The 14,303-nt window shown below is 45.7% G+C and overlaps 1 pseudogene; it reads right to left on the bottom strand.

Moving 5' to 3' along the window:
• Positions 1-13,293: 13,293 nt before the first annotated feature.
• On the bottom strand, positions 13,294-13,923 carry LOC144821746 (guanidinoacetate N-methyltransferase pseudogene; annotated as a pseudogene).
• Between the last annotated feature and the right edge of the window lie 380 nt (positions 13,924-14,303).

Below are 14,303 nucleotides of genomic sequence, written 5' to 3'. Positions count from 1 at the left end.
AGTGAAGCCTGGAACAGAGGGGTCTTTCGATCCCAACACACACGTTAGCCTCTGCACTTTAGTTTCAATGGAGGAGGGAGCTAATCCTAGAAGTAGTTCGGAGTAGTTGAGTAGGAGGGTGACTGTCCATTATCTTAGAAACACCCCTAGATGTGCCACAAGCTCGCTCCAGGGGCAGAATCTTTTTCCCATCCTGGACTTTACTGAGAATGATGCAACCGTTTACAGTTTACAGTTAGGCAAATAGGTTGTGCTGCAAAAGTGGGAAATTTTGCCCTTGGGAACTTTTTGCCCATTGGTCAGGGAGTGTACAAGAGACACCTCACGCAGCATCTAGTGAAATAGATTAAAGAAGCACCTTGCCCCAGCACCTCAGAACACTTCCTGAACCTGTGTGAGACCAAAAGAGGATTGGGCCTGCTTTCTGTAATCTGTGAGATGACCTCAGGGGTGTGGAATTCCTACAACCCAACCCCCAGTACATATTGTTTGGGTTCAAGGACATCAAGTTTTCATGTTTTTTGCTGATGTGTGGACAAGTAGGACCAACCACCCTACAGCTCAAACCTCTTGGCTGCCAGTTCACAGTACCACATTATGAAACTGTGAAAGAGCATTGTCTGCAGTCGAGGTAAGAATTGTATCTATAAGTTCATACTGTTATAACGGGTATTGATAGGTTGAGCGCTGTAAGGAAATTGCTATGAGCTTATCTTGCATTCTTGCGGGGGTTCCAATATAAAAATGTATTTACACATTTTCTAAGTTTAGCCATTTTAGGCTACTTATAATGCTCGCCGGATGGCTTCTGAGTGAATGCAAATACTTGGAAAAACCTGAAAGCAAGCTTGTTGATCTTTGCTTTCAAAATAAAATGTACACAAGAAAACAGCAACTAAAAGAAAAATGTTTTGCTAAACTGTACAATTTGGGAGGGGGGGGGTCAAGATGGCGGCCAAGTAAGATGCCTTGCCCCGCTCTTCTGCCTGCTCGCCGCCTAAATTGGCCTCTAGTGCCAGAACTAAGGACTGCAGAAGCTGGGCAACGAGTGGCAGTGGTGGGGCAGGGAAAACGACCCTCTGCCTCCTGAACAAGAGCTCTAGCAACTGTGACACCTGAGCCACTCGGACAAAATGGCGCAGAGTGTGCAAGATGGCTGGGCCCTGTTCAGAGTACACCTGAAAGGGCTTCCACTTAGAAACACAAGCCACATGGCTTGGAGAGCTGAGGCTGTACTACACCCAATGGCCAAGGGTGAGAGCTACAGCAAACACCTATAGACCCCGCTAGTCTATAGCGGGGTCTATAGACAAGCGGGGTCTATAGACCCCGCTTGTCTATAGACCCCGCTATAGACCCCGCTTGTCTATAGACCCCGCTATAGACTAGCGGGGTCTATAGGTGTTTGCTGTAGCTAACATCTTATATAATTGAAATTCAATATTGTTTTTATCTTACCATGACAATATCATTATCTTTGATATATCTGGAAAGCTTCATGTATTTCGTAGTCCTGCAAGCCATTTTATTCAGTGTTATACAATTGCACATTTTCCTAAGCTCTGTAGCAAGCAAGTAGCCTCATTAAGATGTTTGGCAGCTAGAAGCATGAAAAAAGTAGTGAAGTCAACATTTGTTGATGTACTTCTGTCTCACTTCAAGGTCTTCTTGCATTTCTCCACATGAGAAAATCCTGACTCGTGATCATTAGCTAATTTCGTTGAAGCAACAAGTGTTTATCACATGTTCATGTTTTTATTGATTTCTATTGATAGAAAAATGTAAAAATACAATGTGTTGGAAATATATTGATTTTAGCATTATATGGATTTGATTGGATTTTAAAGTACAGGGGTGGATTCTGTTGTCTTTTGAAATTACAATTATCACTTAATTATTCTTTTATTTGCATATTAGCCATTGTGTCATAAACACATGTTAAAGTTATTGGCTTCCTGACGTATTGTGCTTAATTATACAGTGATATTGCACAACAACAATGCTTTGTAGTACTTAATGATAGAAAGTCGATAAACAAATTCCTTTTATGTGTATAAGTATAATCGCATTTCGTCTCCTCATTTATCATAGAAGCCTAAATCGATAATATTTCACAACAACACAAATTATGGACCAGCAGTGCTATTTGATGTAGTTAATTAGCACAACTTCGTGATTGAGTTACACCCAAGTGGAAAACTATTATCCTTCTATTACATTTGATAATAGGTTCTCTGTAAAGGTAAGCAAATAAGGCAATTAAGTAAAAACATTAATTGCAGTAATGCACTGCATTAGCTCCTCACTGTTCAATCCAGATTGAAACTTTGTATTTAGATCCAAGTTATATCGATATTCCATGCGTTTCAACTGTAACACTCTATCCCCTCCATGTCGAGTTCTTACAACTCTGTCACCTTAACAAAGCCACATGGAGGGGATAGAGTGCTGTAAATTTCCCTTCAGTATTGAACAGTGAGGAGGAATTGATAGCAAATCTTTGAAAATGGGCAATGTTTGAGCACTCTCTGACACTTGCTATATCACTTAACCTTGTGTCGTTGAAAGTAAGTTAAAATGCATCAAAGTGTGTAAAAGTGCACAAAATGTACCCATGATTCATGTCGAAACTTTCATATGGAAAAGTGAGAAAAAGTAATAATGAGTTGTGCACTTCACAAACACCAACAATTTTCATCTGCAAATGTTCAACAATGCAGAGAGTCAGCATTCTTAGGGTTAGGGAAAACAGGCACACACCAATAAAGTTAATAAAGCCATAACTCTGAATGGAGTGTTTCTGGGGACTTTTTGAATCAGGTTTGGAATGAGAGGTTGAGTGGGGCCATTAGTGCTTTTTAAAGTGGGATCTTACACAGCATTCAACTGCTGCCTTGGAGTTTGCTCCTGACCCTCTCGTCTAACTTGGCGGGCTGAATAGCTTTGTATAGCAACCTTTATAAAAAGGTGTATTCATGTTCTTTTGAATGCCTCAATAGGTATTGAAAAATGTCAGAAATATTGTGCTTAACAAAGTCAACACAATGTTAGGAGTTACAAAAATAGACCACAATTTTACCTAATCTAAAATGTAGTTAGGAAAATTTGAGACATCCTTTAAAAAAAATAGTCTTAGGAAGAAGGTTGTTAACAGAACAACCAGAACAAGCTGTAATTCATTAAAAGTACATAAATAATAGACAGCACATGCTCAGAGATAGGTGTTTCATGCAAAATGATACCACACTCTAGGGGCTTTGGGCCTGTCACGTGTCCAGTGTCCGACCCTTGTGTTCACTCAAGCTAAGCTAAGGGGAAGCCTGTGATCGGTGTGGATTCTCCATGGGGTCTTCCTCCAAAGGCTTTGCATGTTAATGTGTCATGCTATTTGCGAAAAACTCAGTTGGTGTAATCTTTTCTGAAATTGTATGTGTGATGATGATGACTTCAGCTGTGGCATATGACTGAGTTAGGCTGCTTTTCAAGCATTCATATGCAGTTCATTCATGGCCCCAACACAGTGCAAAATGTAGGTGATGCTAAATAAATGCCTTTTGAGCTTCAATGGGTTATTACATCTGGGCACTGTTGATAACTGTGAAGCATTAGATCAGTTCACTAGATCCCTGTCAGGGCATCATAAATAAAGAAAAACAATAAAGCCCTGTTGCTTATGCAAGATTCTAAGGAGGCATCCCAGTAGTTGTTTTGTGGTTCATTAGCATCCAAAACGCTATCTTGGTGGAGGCACAGTTCACTATTTATTACTAAACCACACTCTTGACGCATTTGAACATTTTATTCAGGGTAATGTTATCCCAACTGCACTCAACACGAGCCCATTTTTCCAAAAATAAATTTGGAAGACCGCCAAGCTGTCAGGATTGGAGGTTTTCTCATATGATACACTAGCTTGTTCTGAAACACACGGATTTTTCAATACCAACAGGGTTTTTGAAAGTTGAGGTCACTGGCAAGCACAGAGACCTCCACTCTGAAAATTGTTCCAGGACCACTGATTAAATGAGTACATGGAGTATATGCGCTTTCTCTAATCTCATACAAACAAGGGACCTAATTCAGGGTAATTTAAATGTCTGGATAATTTTCATCTCACAGTATGGATGCCCCACGTAAACATTTGTCCTGATGATGGCCCATTCATTTGCTCAGCTGGGCTGAAACATCGACAATGTACAAGTGACTTATACACTTATTTTTGTTTGGACTAAATATCAATGTATTTTTGGCCTATCCTTTCTCCCGGAGTTTTATTGCCCACGAAACGTGTAAATGATGCTTTGCTTGCACGTTCTTCACTGGGCACATTGTTCACATATTATGTTGGAGATTTTGTATGAATATGTATGCACAAGTTGGGGAGGGAGAAAAAGGGCTCTTTTTTAGACTGAAGTTAGATCTCAAACTGGTTTTATGTCCCCATCACCACATATGAAACAATAAAAAGACTGAGTAGATGTATCAAGATTCCATTTTGCGATTCCTAAATAGCGATTTTTAAGGAATCGCTATTTAGAAATCGCAAAATGGAATGTATGTAGAAAATCGCTAATTTTTAGCAATTTCTTAATCTTCCTTATTTGCGAATTTGCATTTTGCGAATTCGCAATTAAGGAATAATTTCCCATGCATTCCTATGGGCCAGGAGGCCCATAGGAATGATTGTGAAATAATTCTCAAATTGCGAATTCACAATTTGCTAATTGCAAATTGAGAATTATTTCAAGGGTGCAGGGGTGTCTCAAAGACACCCTGCTGCACCCCTGAAATGTACATGTGTGTGCATATGGCGCACATACATGCCCTATGGGCATGTGTGTGCGTCACATGCCACCTTCAAAAATGTCAAATTGTGCATTTGTTAAAGAATTCGCAAATTAACATCAACTACAAGTTGGTGTTAATTTGCGATTTCTTAACCAAAATTCGCAATTCAAAAATGCTATATACATAGCATTTAAGGAATCGCAAAAATTGCGATTCCTTAAATGCTATGGCAAAATTAGGAATCGCAAATTTTTTCGATTCCTTAATTTGCGAAATTTTGATGCATGCCAAAACATGCAAAAAGACCGTTTGCGACTCGCAAAGGCCGAAATTCTGCGAATTTTGGCCTTTGCGATTTGCAAAAGGCTTGATACATCTAGGCCTAAAAGAGTTCGAGGGCACAAAATTCATATTCACTTGACCTGTAAATCGTAAACTAAAAAATATCCTTTTTTCAAGTAATATTAATTTCTATGAGTCAGATTTGTTTCATAACGTTCTCAACACTTTATTTAAGGCAAAGAGTCCATTATGTATTTCTTTGGATAGAATGAATCTCTCACCGGGCCATCACATGTTTAGTTTTCATATTGCTTCCTCAGGGCCTTAGCCTTATATAAATGAAAAAGGAGGGTACAATTTAAAAAAGCGAGGGCGCAATAAACAAGAAACAAACAGAAAATATGGACTGAAGCAAGAGAAATATAAAGGCCAAACATTACAAACAATGCAGTGGAACTGATGTTCTACTCCGTGACTTTACAGTCCCAAATCACCATTAAAAAGTGAAGGTTAATAAATAAATAAATTATTATAAAATTGCTTGCTTTCATTTTCAACCAGTATGTATCAATAATTACGAATTGCTTTATTCCTTTCCAGATAGTTCGTTTTTGCTCATTTATGTGCTTATGACTTTTTAAACTGCACATATCTCACTAATTTGAACCAGCAATGCTGATATGACAAAATATTTCAATACTGATATCTCATATTCCATAACATCAAATGCACTGGATTAACACAAAAGGTTCCTGTACTAGAAAGTGTTTTATTACCGTTTTAGGATTAAATGTTTTTATTGTATTTGAACTGTAATGCACATACACCTTCCTACACCTCAAAGCGAATGGGGACCGCCAATTTTATATATGGATGGCATTATCAGCTTTGCGCAAGAGTTATGTCCCCACAGCCAGTGCTCAAATGAATAACAGAAAGCAAGGTGTAAAAAGATATAGAAAAAGGTAGAAAAGATCAGTACGCACACAGCTACTTAACCTACCCTAATGCCCACCCCCTGCATTCCTGGAGAACTCCATTCCCCTCACCAGCATGCACTGACTAACATGAGACACAGCATACCAACTTTGTAGTGGGAAATTGTGTCGGTTAACATTAATCCTGACAATGATGGCTCTGAAGTGGCATCAGCGTAATATGCAATACCAGCAATTATTTGAGGTATGCAACCTCCATGAAATCTGTGGAAAGCGTTCTCAGGCAAGCATTCAAGAGGGACTCAAATCTATCTCCCCTTCCAGCTAGTCCAGGGATATCTGTTTCATTCTGAGCTTGTCTCAAATTGGGAATAACCAAACTCTGTGCATTGGGATATCATCTTTGCCCCTGTAACTCAGAATGGCTTGCTTAGCTGCACCTAGCAGTAGAGTGATCTGACGGCCATTCTGTGATTAGAAAAGTCAAGCTGCCAGGCAGAAAATTATATATGCTGGAAATCTCAGCTCCATACATATGATCATTTTCATATAGGGCTTCCTCCCAGTACCTTAGGAGTTTGGGGCAGTGGCTTAGCAAATGAAGGAGAGACCCAGAGTTGCTACAGTTCCTCCACCAAAGACCACTCTTATTCCACCTGTGCATCCGGATGTAGTACCAATAGGTCACAATCTTTGTGAATGTGTCTCCCTCATCCGTGTGCTAGAGGTGCTTAACTGAGACCTTGCAAATATCCCCGTCCATTTTTTGAGTTCTCTCACTGTCTGCATCCACCTCAACTTCCCACATTTTTTTTTACCCTGGAATGGTCAGTGTTAAGAGCTTTGAAAATTCCTGAAATCAATCTTCTATCGTCAGCCTTAAAAAAGATCCACTTTTCAAAAGACGTCATAGTTCTGGAGGCCCAGGGGCTCACATCTCTATAAGACAACCAGTGTCAAATTTGGGCATAGTGCAGTCTCACAGATTCCAGGAGCAGGGTCGGCTTTAGCGCTGTCAGGAGCCTGGTGCAACAATCATTTTTGACCCCCCACACCCCATGAGCACCTCCTCAGATTCTCTCACTACCACCCGTGAAAGTGCCCCTCATCTTTCCAAGCACAAGTTATTGCTAGACACAGCACTCCCCCTGAGGTCAGCGCCCATAGGTCTGCTCCCAGTGCGGCTGCACCGGTTGCACTGCCCTAAAGCCGACCATGCCAGGAGGCCATAATCCTGTCTGACTTGATCAAACATTTTAATGCCTTGAAGGTCAAACAGATTGCCTATCTATTTATAATTAGTCTTCTGCTGCTTCTGCATACTAACCATGATCCAAGCCTGCAGTAAAATATGGATACTCTATGATAGGGGTGACAGATGATGGGTACGAGGAGAGCCCCTTCTGAAGCATGACTGTATCCGAAATGGAGAGTCTAGACTGGGCAATGGGGAAGAATAAAGCCCCCGTTGGTTAACCAGCGGACCTTCCATATATGAGCACCTGCGATTATTTTGTCTACAAAGCACCATGCTTTGTTTGTGGCTGGCATCTGTAATGGTTAGCAGTCTTGTTCTCTGTTCCGCTGGCCGGAACTTACACCCACATCATCCGCAGGCCAGGCGTGGCATGCGGGGTTGAATAAATGGGAAGGGCCTGCGCGGAACTTCCTTCCGGTATCAGCCACCTCTGTGCGTGTCCAGTGTTGTGCAAGGTCACCCCTAGTAAAAGATAGGCCTCACCGTAATTACTGGCCAAGCTAGGCCAGCACATTGGTGACGAGGGGGACTGTGACCCTCGCCTCCGCCTGTGGCCCCGTGGAAACCCAGCTGCCGAGGTCCGTGGCGTTTCAAGCGCCGGTGGAGCCACGACGGCCGTGTTGCCAGGAAAGCTGCAGGTGTGTGTATAGCAGCCCGGCGGGTGAGTGCTGCCCTGCTGTGAGCCCCGCTGATTGTGAGGACGCTGTGTCACCACCTGACACCCACTCCTGCCCCCGGTGTGCAGCTTGATACCCTGTGGTTGCTGCTTCTGCTTGCTTTTGGTCTCCGCTAGGAGCGCTCGTCAGCGCGTTGAATGCCCCGCCCCTGCGAGGAGCGGTGAGCCCCTACCAGCGGTCACACGCGAGGAGCGTGTTGTGGTGCCTGGCGAGGCCTGCTGGATTGGGCAGGCCCCAGGAGGTGTGAGGCAACAGCGGCAGGGCGACGAGCACCAGGCAGACTGCCCAAGAGGAAGGTGGAGCCCAAGAAGCCCATGAAGGAGACCTGCAGAGTGACCTCATAACACAGGCACTTGCAGGGGTCTGCTTGGGCTGGACTATCTGCAGTGCATGAAAGAGGGCCCAACCTACCCCTAACACAGGAGGAAGAAGGGGAGAGAGCCATAAGAGGAGTAGTGGGTGCAAGCAACATCACGGCTGCCCCACACATAGCACCGGTGAGACAGAGGAGGGTAGGGAATAAATAAATAAAGACAAGAAAGAGGCCAGCCAAGAGAAGGGGCATCAGTGCAGAGAGTCCAGACAGAGGCCACTGCCGCAGTGTGTGCAGGCAAAACGCAGAAGGGTGAGAACAGACACCCGTTCGCAGGAAGAAGGGGGAAGAAGAACAACCGCTCTCTCCCACGCTTCCAGTCCAACACGAACTTACAGGGGTACTGCCACCCTTCAGTGAACTGGAGGATCCAGGCACAGTGTCCCTGAAGTGGAAAATCTGTATTGAACGCCTGAATAACTATTTCATAGCCACCAGGGAGACCGACGGAGCGGTGAAAAGATCGCTGCTTCTCCATTATGCCGGAGACGAAATATTCAAGCTGTTCAAACATCTACTGAATAAGGGCATCGCAACGGACTACGACGCTGCGGTGGCGGCCTTAGATGTGCATTTCGACCCCCAACTCAACCCTGATTTCGAATGTTTCAAACTGCGCCAAGCCCGCCAAAGGGAAAGGGGGTCGATGCGTTTTACGTCTGCCTGCATGAACTGGCCAGCACATGCATGGATGATGAACAGCCTAAAGAGATAAGGGCCCAGATCATCTGGGAATTGTGATTAGTAACGATCTCACAAGGAGGGCACAGATAAATGCTGTGGTCTCCTCTTGTTTCTTCCACCTTCGGAGAATTTGCAAAATAAGCAGAGTTTTAACCATTGAGGCCCGGATTCAAGTTATACTGGCTCTGGTTATGTCGCGAATCGACTACGCAACTCTCTGTATACTGGCATTCCAGCCTATAAATTACGTCGGCTCCAACTGGTGCAGAACCAAGCCGCTAGGCTCGTTTATGGTCAACCTAAATCTCATCATGTGAAGCTTCTGTTGAAAAACTTACACTGGCTTCCTGTGACCCAAGGCTGTCTTTTTAAACTAGGCTGCACAATTTACAAAGCCCTGTCAGATCTTGGTCCAGCCTTCATCGGGTCTAACATTCGGTGCAATGTCCCTTCATGCCCCCTACACTCTGCACACATGAATGTATTGACCCCTTGCTCATTCAAACATAAAAATCACGGGTTCTATGATTCTTGTCTTTGGCTCCACAATTCTGGAATTCCCTTCCCCCCGACTCCATCTGTCTACTTCCTATACTCAGTTTAGGAAGTCTCTAAAAACTTGGCTATTTGTTCAAGCACACAACTGAAAGTTCCATTTCCTTGTCCCAGCTACTGAATGACCCCACTCAGCGCCACAAAACCGTTGGTGACCGTGCGCTTTATACATTTTTTATTACATAACATAACATCATCCAGGGGTGCTGAGACAAGACGCTCAGAGGCCTCATCATGCACCGGCAAAAAATTGCGCTGGAAGATATACTGATACTGGCGAGGACCCATGATCTGTGAGTGGCCAGGACCAACGAAATGGACCAAGCCCTCACCAAGCCGCAAGGAAGTCCGGAAGCCATCAAGACGGAGCAGGCGGACGCCTTCCGAACGAGACCGCAAAATGATGCACCCAGGAAAGCAAGGCCGAAGCTCCCAAGACACGGTATGGGTACTGTGGGCATGAGCCACACGCGGTTAAGGATTGCCCCACACAAAGCAAAACCTCTGCCAATTGTGGGATCCCCAACCACTTTGTGGCAGTGTGCAGGAGACAAGGCTAAGGCAGAAACACCCGGGGACACAAACCACCATCAAGAATGGTACGACAACTATGCCTAGCTGACCCAGCACGGAGAGAAGAACCGCAAAGGACAGGCCGATGGTACCATGAACTAGAAGTCTCATCCACAGACGAGGAGGAGGGGGAAACGTACCGGATCTCATTCGCCCAGGAGCTCAAGCGTCGCCGAAGGTTGCAACCCACCTGCATGGTCAAGATCGCAGGCACAGAAGTAAAGGCGATCATTGATACAGGAGCCTCAGTGAACGTGATGGACCTCCAGCAATATTGGTGCCTCCGACTTCGTCCGCCAGTCAACCCATCCAGGACCAAAATATTTGCCTATGGGAGCCATACCCCCCTGCCACTGAGAGGAACAATATCCGTCCCGATTAGGTTAAGCGACCAGGAGGTCACAGCTGTCATTCATGTGATAGACCACAATGCGGATACCCTCTTAAGCAGTCACACAGTGGAGGACCTGGGCCTAGTGTTTTTTCCAGGAGTGTCCAAGCCCATCAGGTTGATGAGCTACTCAACCAATTGCCGTAGCTCTTCCAAGGACTCGGACGTATCAAATGTGACTCCATCAAGCTGCACATCGACAAGTCCGTCACTCCAGTCGCGCTACAACATAGAAGGGTTCCAATCCTCTTGAGGCTACAGGTGGAGAGAGAACTAGAGACCCTGGAAAGACACAGAGTAATTGAAAAGGTCTAGAGACCAACGCCCTGGGTTTTCCTGATGGTTATCGCGGAAACCCCAAGCAGCCAGAGGCCATACGCCTCTGACTGCATCGACATGAGGCTGCCCAATCGGACCATCAAAAGAGAGCGCCATATTACACCAACTATGGATGACATAATTGCGGACGTCAATGGGTCAAGGTGGTTCTCAAAAATCGATCTGAACTCAGGGTACCATCAGTTGCCTTTGGAAGAGGAAAGCTGCTACATCACCACGTTCAGTACCCACCTGGGGCTGCATCGTTATAAGTGACTAAACTTCAGAAAATCCTCAGCGGCAGCGATATTCCAGAAGACGATCCGCAACATGCTATCCAGGCTGCCAGAGGTGATAAACGTCAGTGATGACATCCTGATCCACTCTGCCATGGCTGCTGACCATCACAAGCATCTGAGAAGCACGTTGAGGCGCCTCAGCAAACATGGAGCGATGCTCCACAGAGAAAAATGCCTTTTCTTCCAACCCTCCCTAGAGTTCTTCGGGTATGTATTCAACCAGGAAGGCATCCAGGTGGATCTGAAGAAGTCACACGCCATCCGAAACACCCCAGCTCTAACCACACCTACTGAAGTGAGGAGTTTCCTAGGTATAGCTACATATTTATTTATTTATTTATTTATTTATTCAAAGTTTTATATAGCGCGAACAGGATCCTTACAGATATCAGAGCGCTTCACAAAGACAGGGTAGGGGCAGTAGGAATGAACAGAGATAATGGGAGCAGTATAATAGTCACTAACATGGTAGGATAATAATAACATACATAAAACATATCAATATACAATCAGGTAAACAAGTAATATAAGACGGCAAGTCGTTGATCCCACTACAGAGGTGTTCAGGTACACCTTGGGTGTATGGATGGCTTATACCAATGTTTTAGTATAGAGAGAACACTGAGTGGGGGCATCGGGAGAGTGGATCAGTAAACCAACGTGCATCATATATTGGTCGGTAGTAAGAAAGTAGCGTAGTAGTGTCCCCATCAAGTAGAAGTATAGTGCCAAAGGACAAGGTGAACAGTGATACAAAGCAATGCAGAGTCTCTGATCCAGCACCTATAAGGTTCAGGAGATCTTGGCCAGAAGGATGGTTTTCACCTCTTTCTTGAAGAGTGCAGTGGAGGAGATAAGCCTGGTTTCAGGAGGGAGCGCATTCCAGATCCTGGGTGCCATTCCTGAGAAGGAGCGCTTGTATGTTTTCTCTTTCCGGAATCTACGAGGTTTCAGGAGTAGATTTTTAGTACTTCTATTGGATCTCGAACTTCCTGATATGGACAACTTTTGAGCGAGGTATTTGGGTGCATTGTGGTGCACGGCCGCGTGTGTCATAACTGCAATTTTTAGCTGTATTCTGGCTTCAAAAGGCAGCCATTTTAGAGACTTTAAGTCTGGGGATATATGCGAATGCTTTCTTGAACCAGTAATGAGTCTCGCGGCAGCGTTCAGGGAGGCTCTTAAGGGTGCTTTTGTGGATAGTGGGAGTCCGCTGAGGGCCACAATTCCGTAGTCTATTCGAGGGATGACTAAAGCTTGTACAGCAGTTTGGAAGTCTTCGGCAGGGAGGAAGGGTTTAATTTTCCTCAGTGTGTTGATTTGGAAATTAGCTCCTTTTGTGGCTTTGCTAACGTGCTGCTGCATGTTGAGCTTGGCGTCGAGTGTGATGCCTAGGGATTTCGCCGAATCCACGATGGTAGGTAGGACATTGAGTGCTGTTAGGTTACTGAGCCAGGTTTGGGTGGTGGAAATTTTCGCCGGGGGTGAGATGAGTAGGAACTCAGTTTTCAGAGCATTTAGTTTGAGGTGATTATCGGCCAGCCAAGATTGAGTGTTAATAAGCGTGGAATTCAGATGTTTGATATCTTCCGGGGATTGTAGCTTTAGGTAAAGTTGTGTGTCGTCGGCGTACATATGGAATTGGACATTGGAGGCTTGGAGCAAGGTGGCGAGCGGTTCTATGACGAGGTTGAACAGTGTGGGGGAGAGGGAGGATCCTTGTGGAACACCTAGATCTGCTAGGCACAGGTGTAGATAGCACATTTTCGATCTTGAACTTCTGAGACCTGTTGTGAAGGAAGGACGAAAACCATTTGAGAACAGTTCCCGATAGACCCATTCTAGTGCTTAGCAGCTCCAGCAAGTTCTCATGTTTGACCGTGTCAAATGCTGACGAGAGGTCAAGAAGGATGAGGAGGCAGGACTCATTGCGATCAAGAATTTGGAGGGCGTCATCAATTATGTGTGTCATAGCTGTTTCCGTGCTATGTTTCGCTCGGAAGCCTGATTGAAGAGGGTTGAGGAGGTCAAATTGGTCAATGTGTTTTGTTAGTTGGAGTTGGACACATTTCTCCAGCAGTTTGGCCAGGGTGGGGATATTGGTGATGGGCCGGTAATTGTTTAGGTCAAGTTGAAGTTGAAGAGTTGAAGGCCTTCCTTCTCCACCCAGCTCCCTCAACAAACCTGAAACATCTTCTCGATGTCGTTGTATTTCGTTTTTAGCAGCTCCCCCCACGAGGTCAGGTTGCAGTAGGTGAGGACTCCGCCAGGTTTTAACAGTCGATGAGCATGTCCCTTGATGAAGTTGAACTGGTGAGTGTGCCAGGTCTCTGCGGACAGCGGGTACGTGTCGTACAGGATGCCATCAAAGTGTCCATCGGGCAGCGTAGGAACAACGTCCTCCCACAGGCCCTTCAAGGGGACGATCTTGTGGGGCTGTTTCTTGGCCCACTCCTCGAGCCGCCCGAAGACCCCATCGTTGCACTCGATGATCCAGTGCTCCTCGATTGGAAACTCCTCCACTTTGGTGGCAGCAATGGCCATGCCAAAGCCGATCTCCAGCACGCGGCCGCCTCTGCTGGCCGCGGCCCCCGCCAGGCTGTGCATGTAGGGGGTCTCCCACCGCTCCATCACGGGCTTGCCCAGGATGCGCAGGTGCTCGTCCGTCTGGTCGTAGCCGGCGTCCGCCTCCCTCCAGCTGCCCTTGCAGTCCTCCCCCGAGGAGAAGATGGGGGCCTGGGGGGCCGGGGCGGCGTCAGCAGCGCTCATGGTGGGGCTGAGAGAGGGAGAGAGACATATTGTGGGAGGTTCATCCCCAATCTCGTGACCCGTGCCGAACCATTGAGAGCCCTCACGAAAGCAGATGCCAAATGGCGCTGGGGACAACGGGAAGAGGAGGCATTTCGGAGCATCAAGGAAATGATCCTGGGAGAGGCCACCCTTGCCTATTTCAATCTGGCGAAACAAACAGAACTATAGGTAGATGCCAGTCCGGTGGGGTTGGGAGTGGTGCTGGCCCAGGAACGGGAGCCAAGCTGGTGGGCAGCTTTATCGTTTGCCAGCAAGTCGCTGACCCCCACTGAACCCAGGTACGCCCAGATCGAGCATGAGGCCCTCGCGATAAAGTGGGCCTGTAATCACTTCCACCTGTACCTGACAGGCCAGCC

The sequence above is a fragment of the Lissotriton helveticus genome, chromosome 2_2 (genome assembly GCF_964261635.1).
Source record: "Lissotriton helveticus chromosome 2_2, aLisHel1.1, whole genome shotgun sequence".
NCBI classification, from domain to species: Eukaryota; Metazoa; Chordata; class Amphibia; order Caudata; family Salamandridae; genus Lissotriton; species Lissotriton helveticus.
The sequence above is the reverse complement of the archived record's forward strand: the minus strand, read 5'-3'. Positions and strand labels throughout refer to the sequence as shown.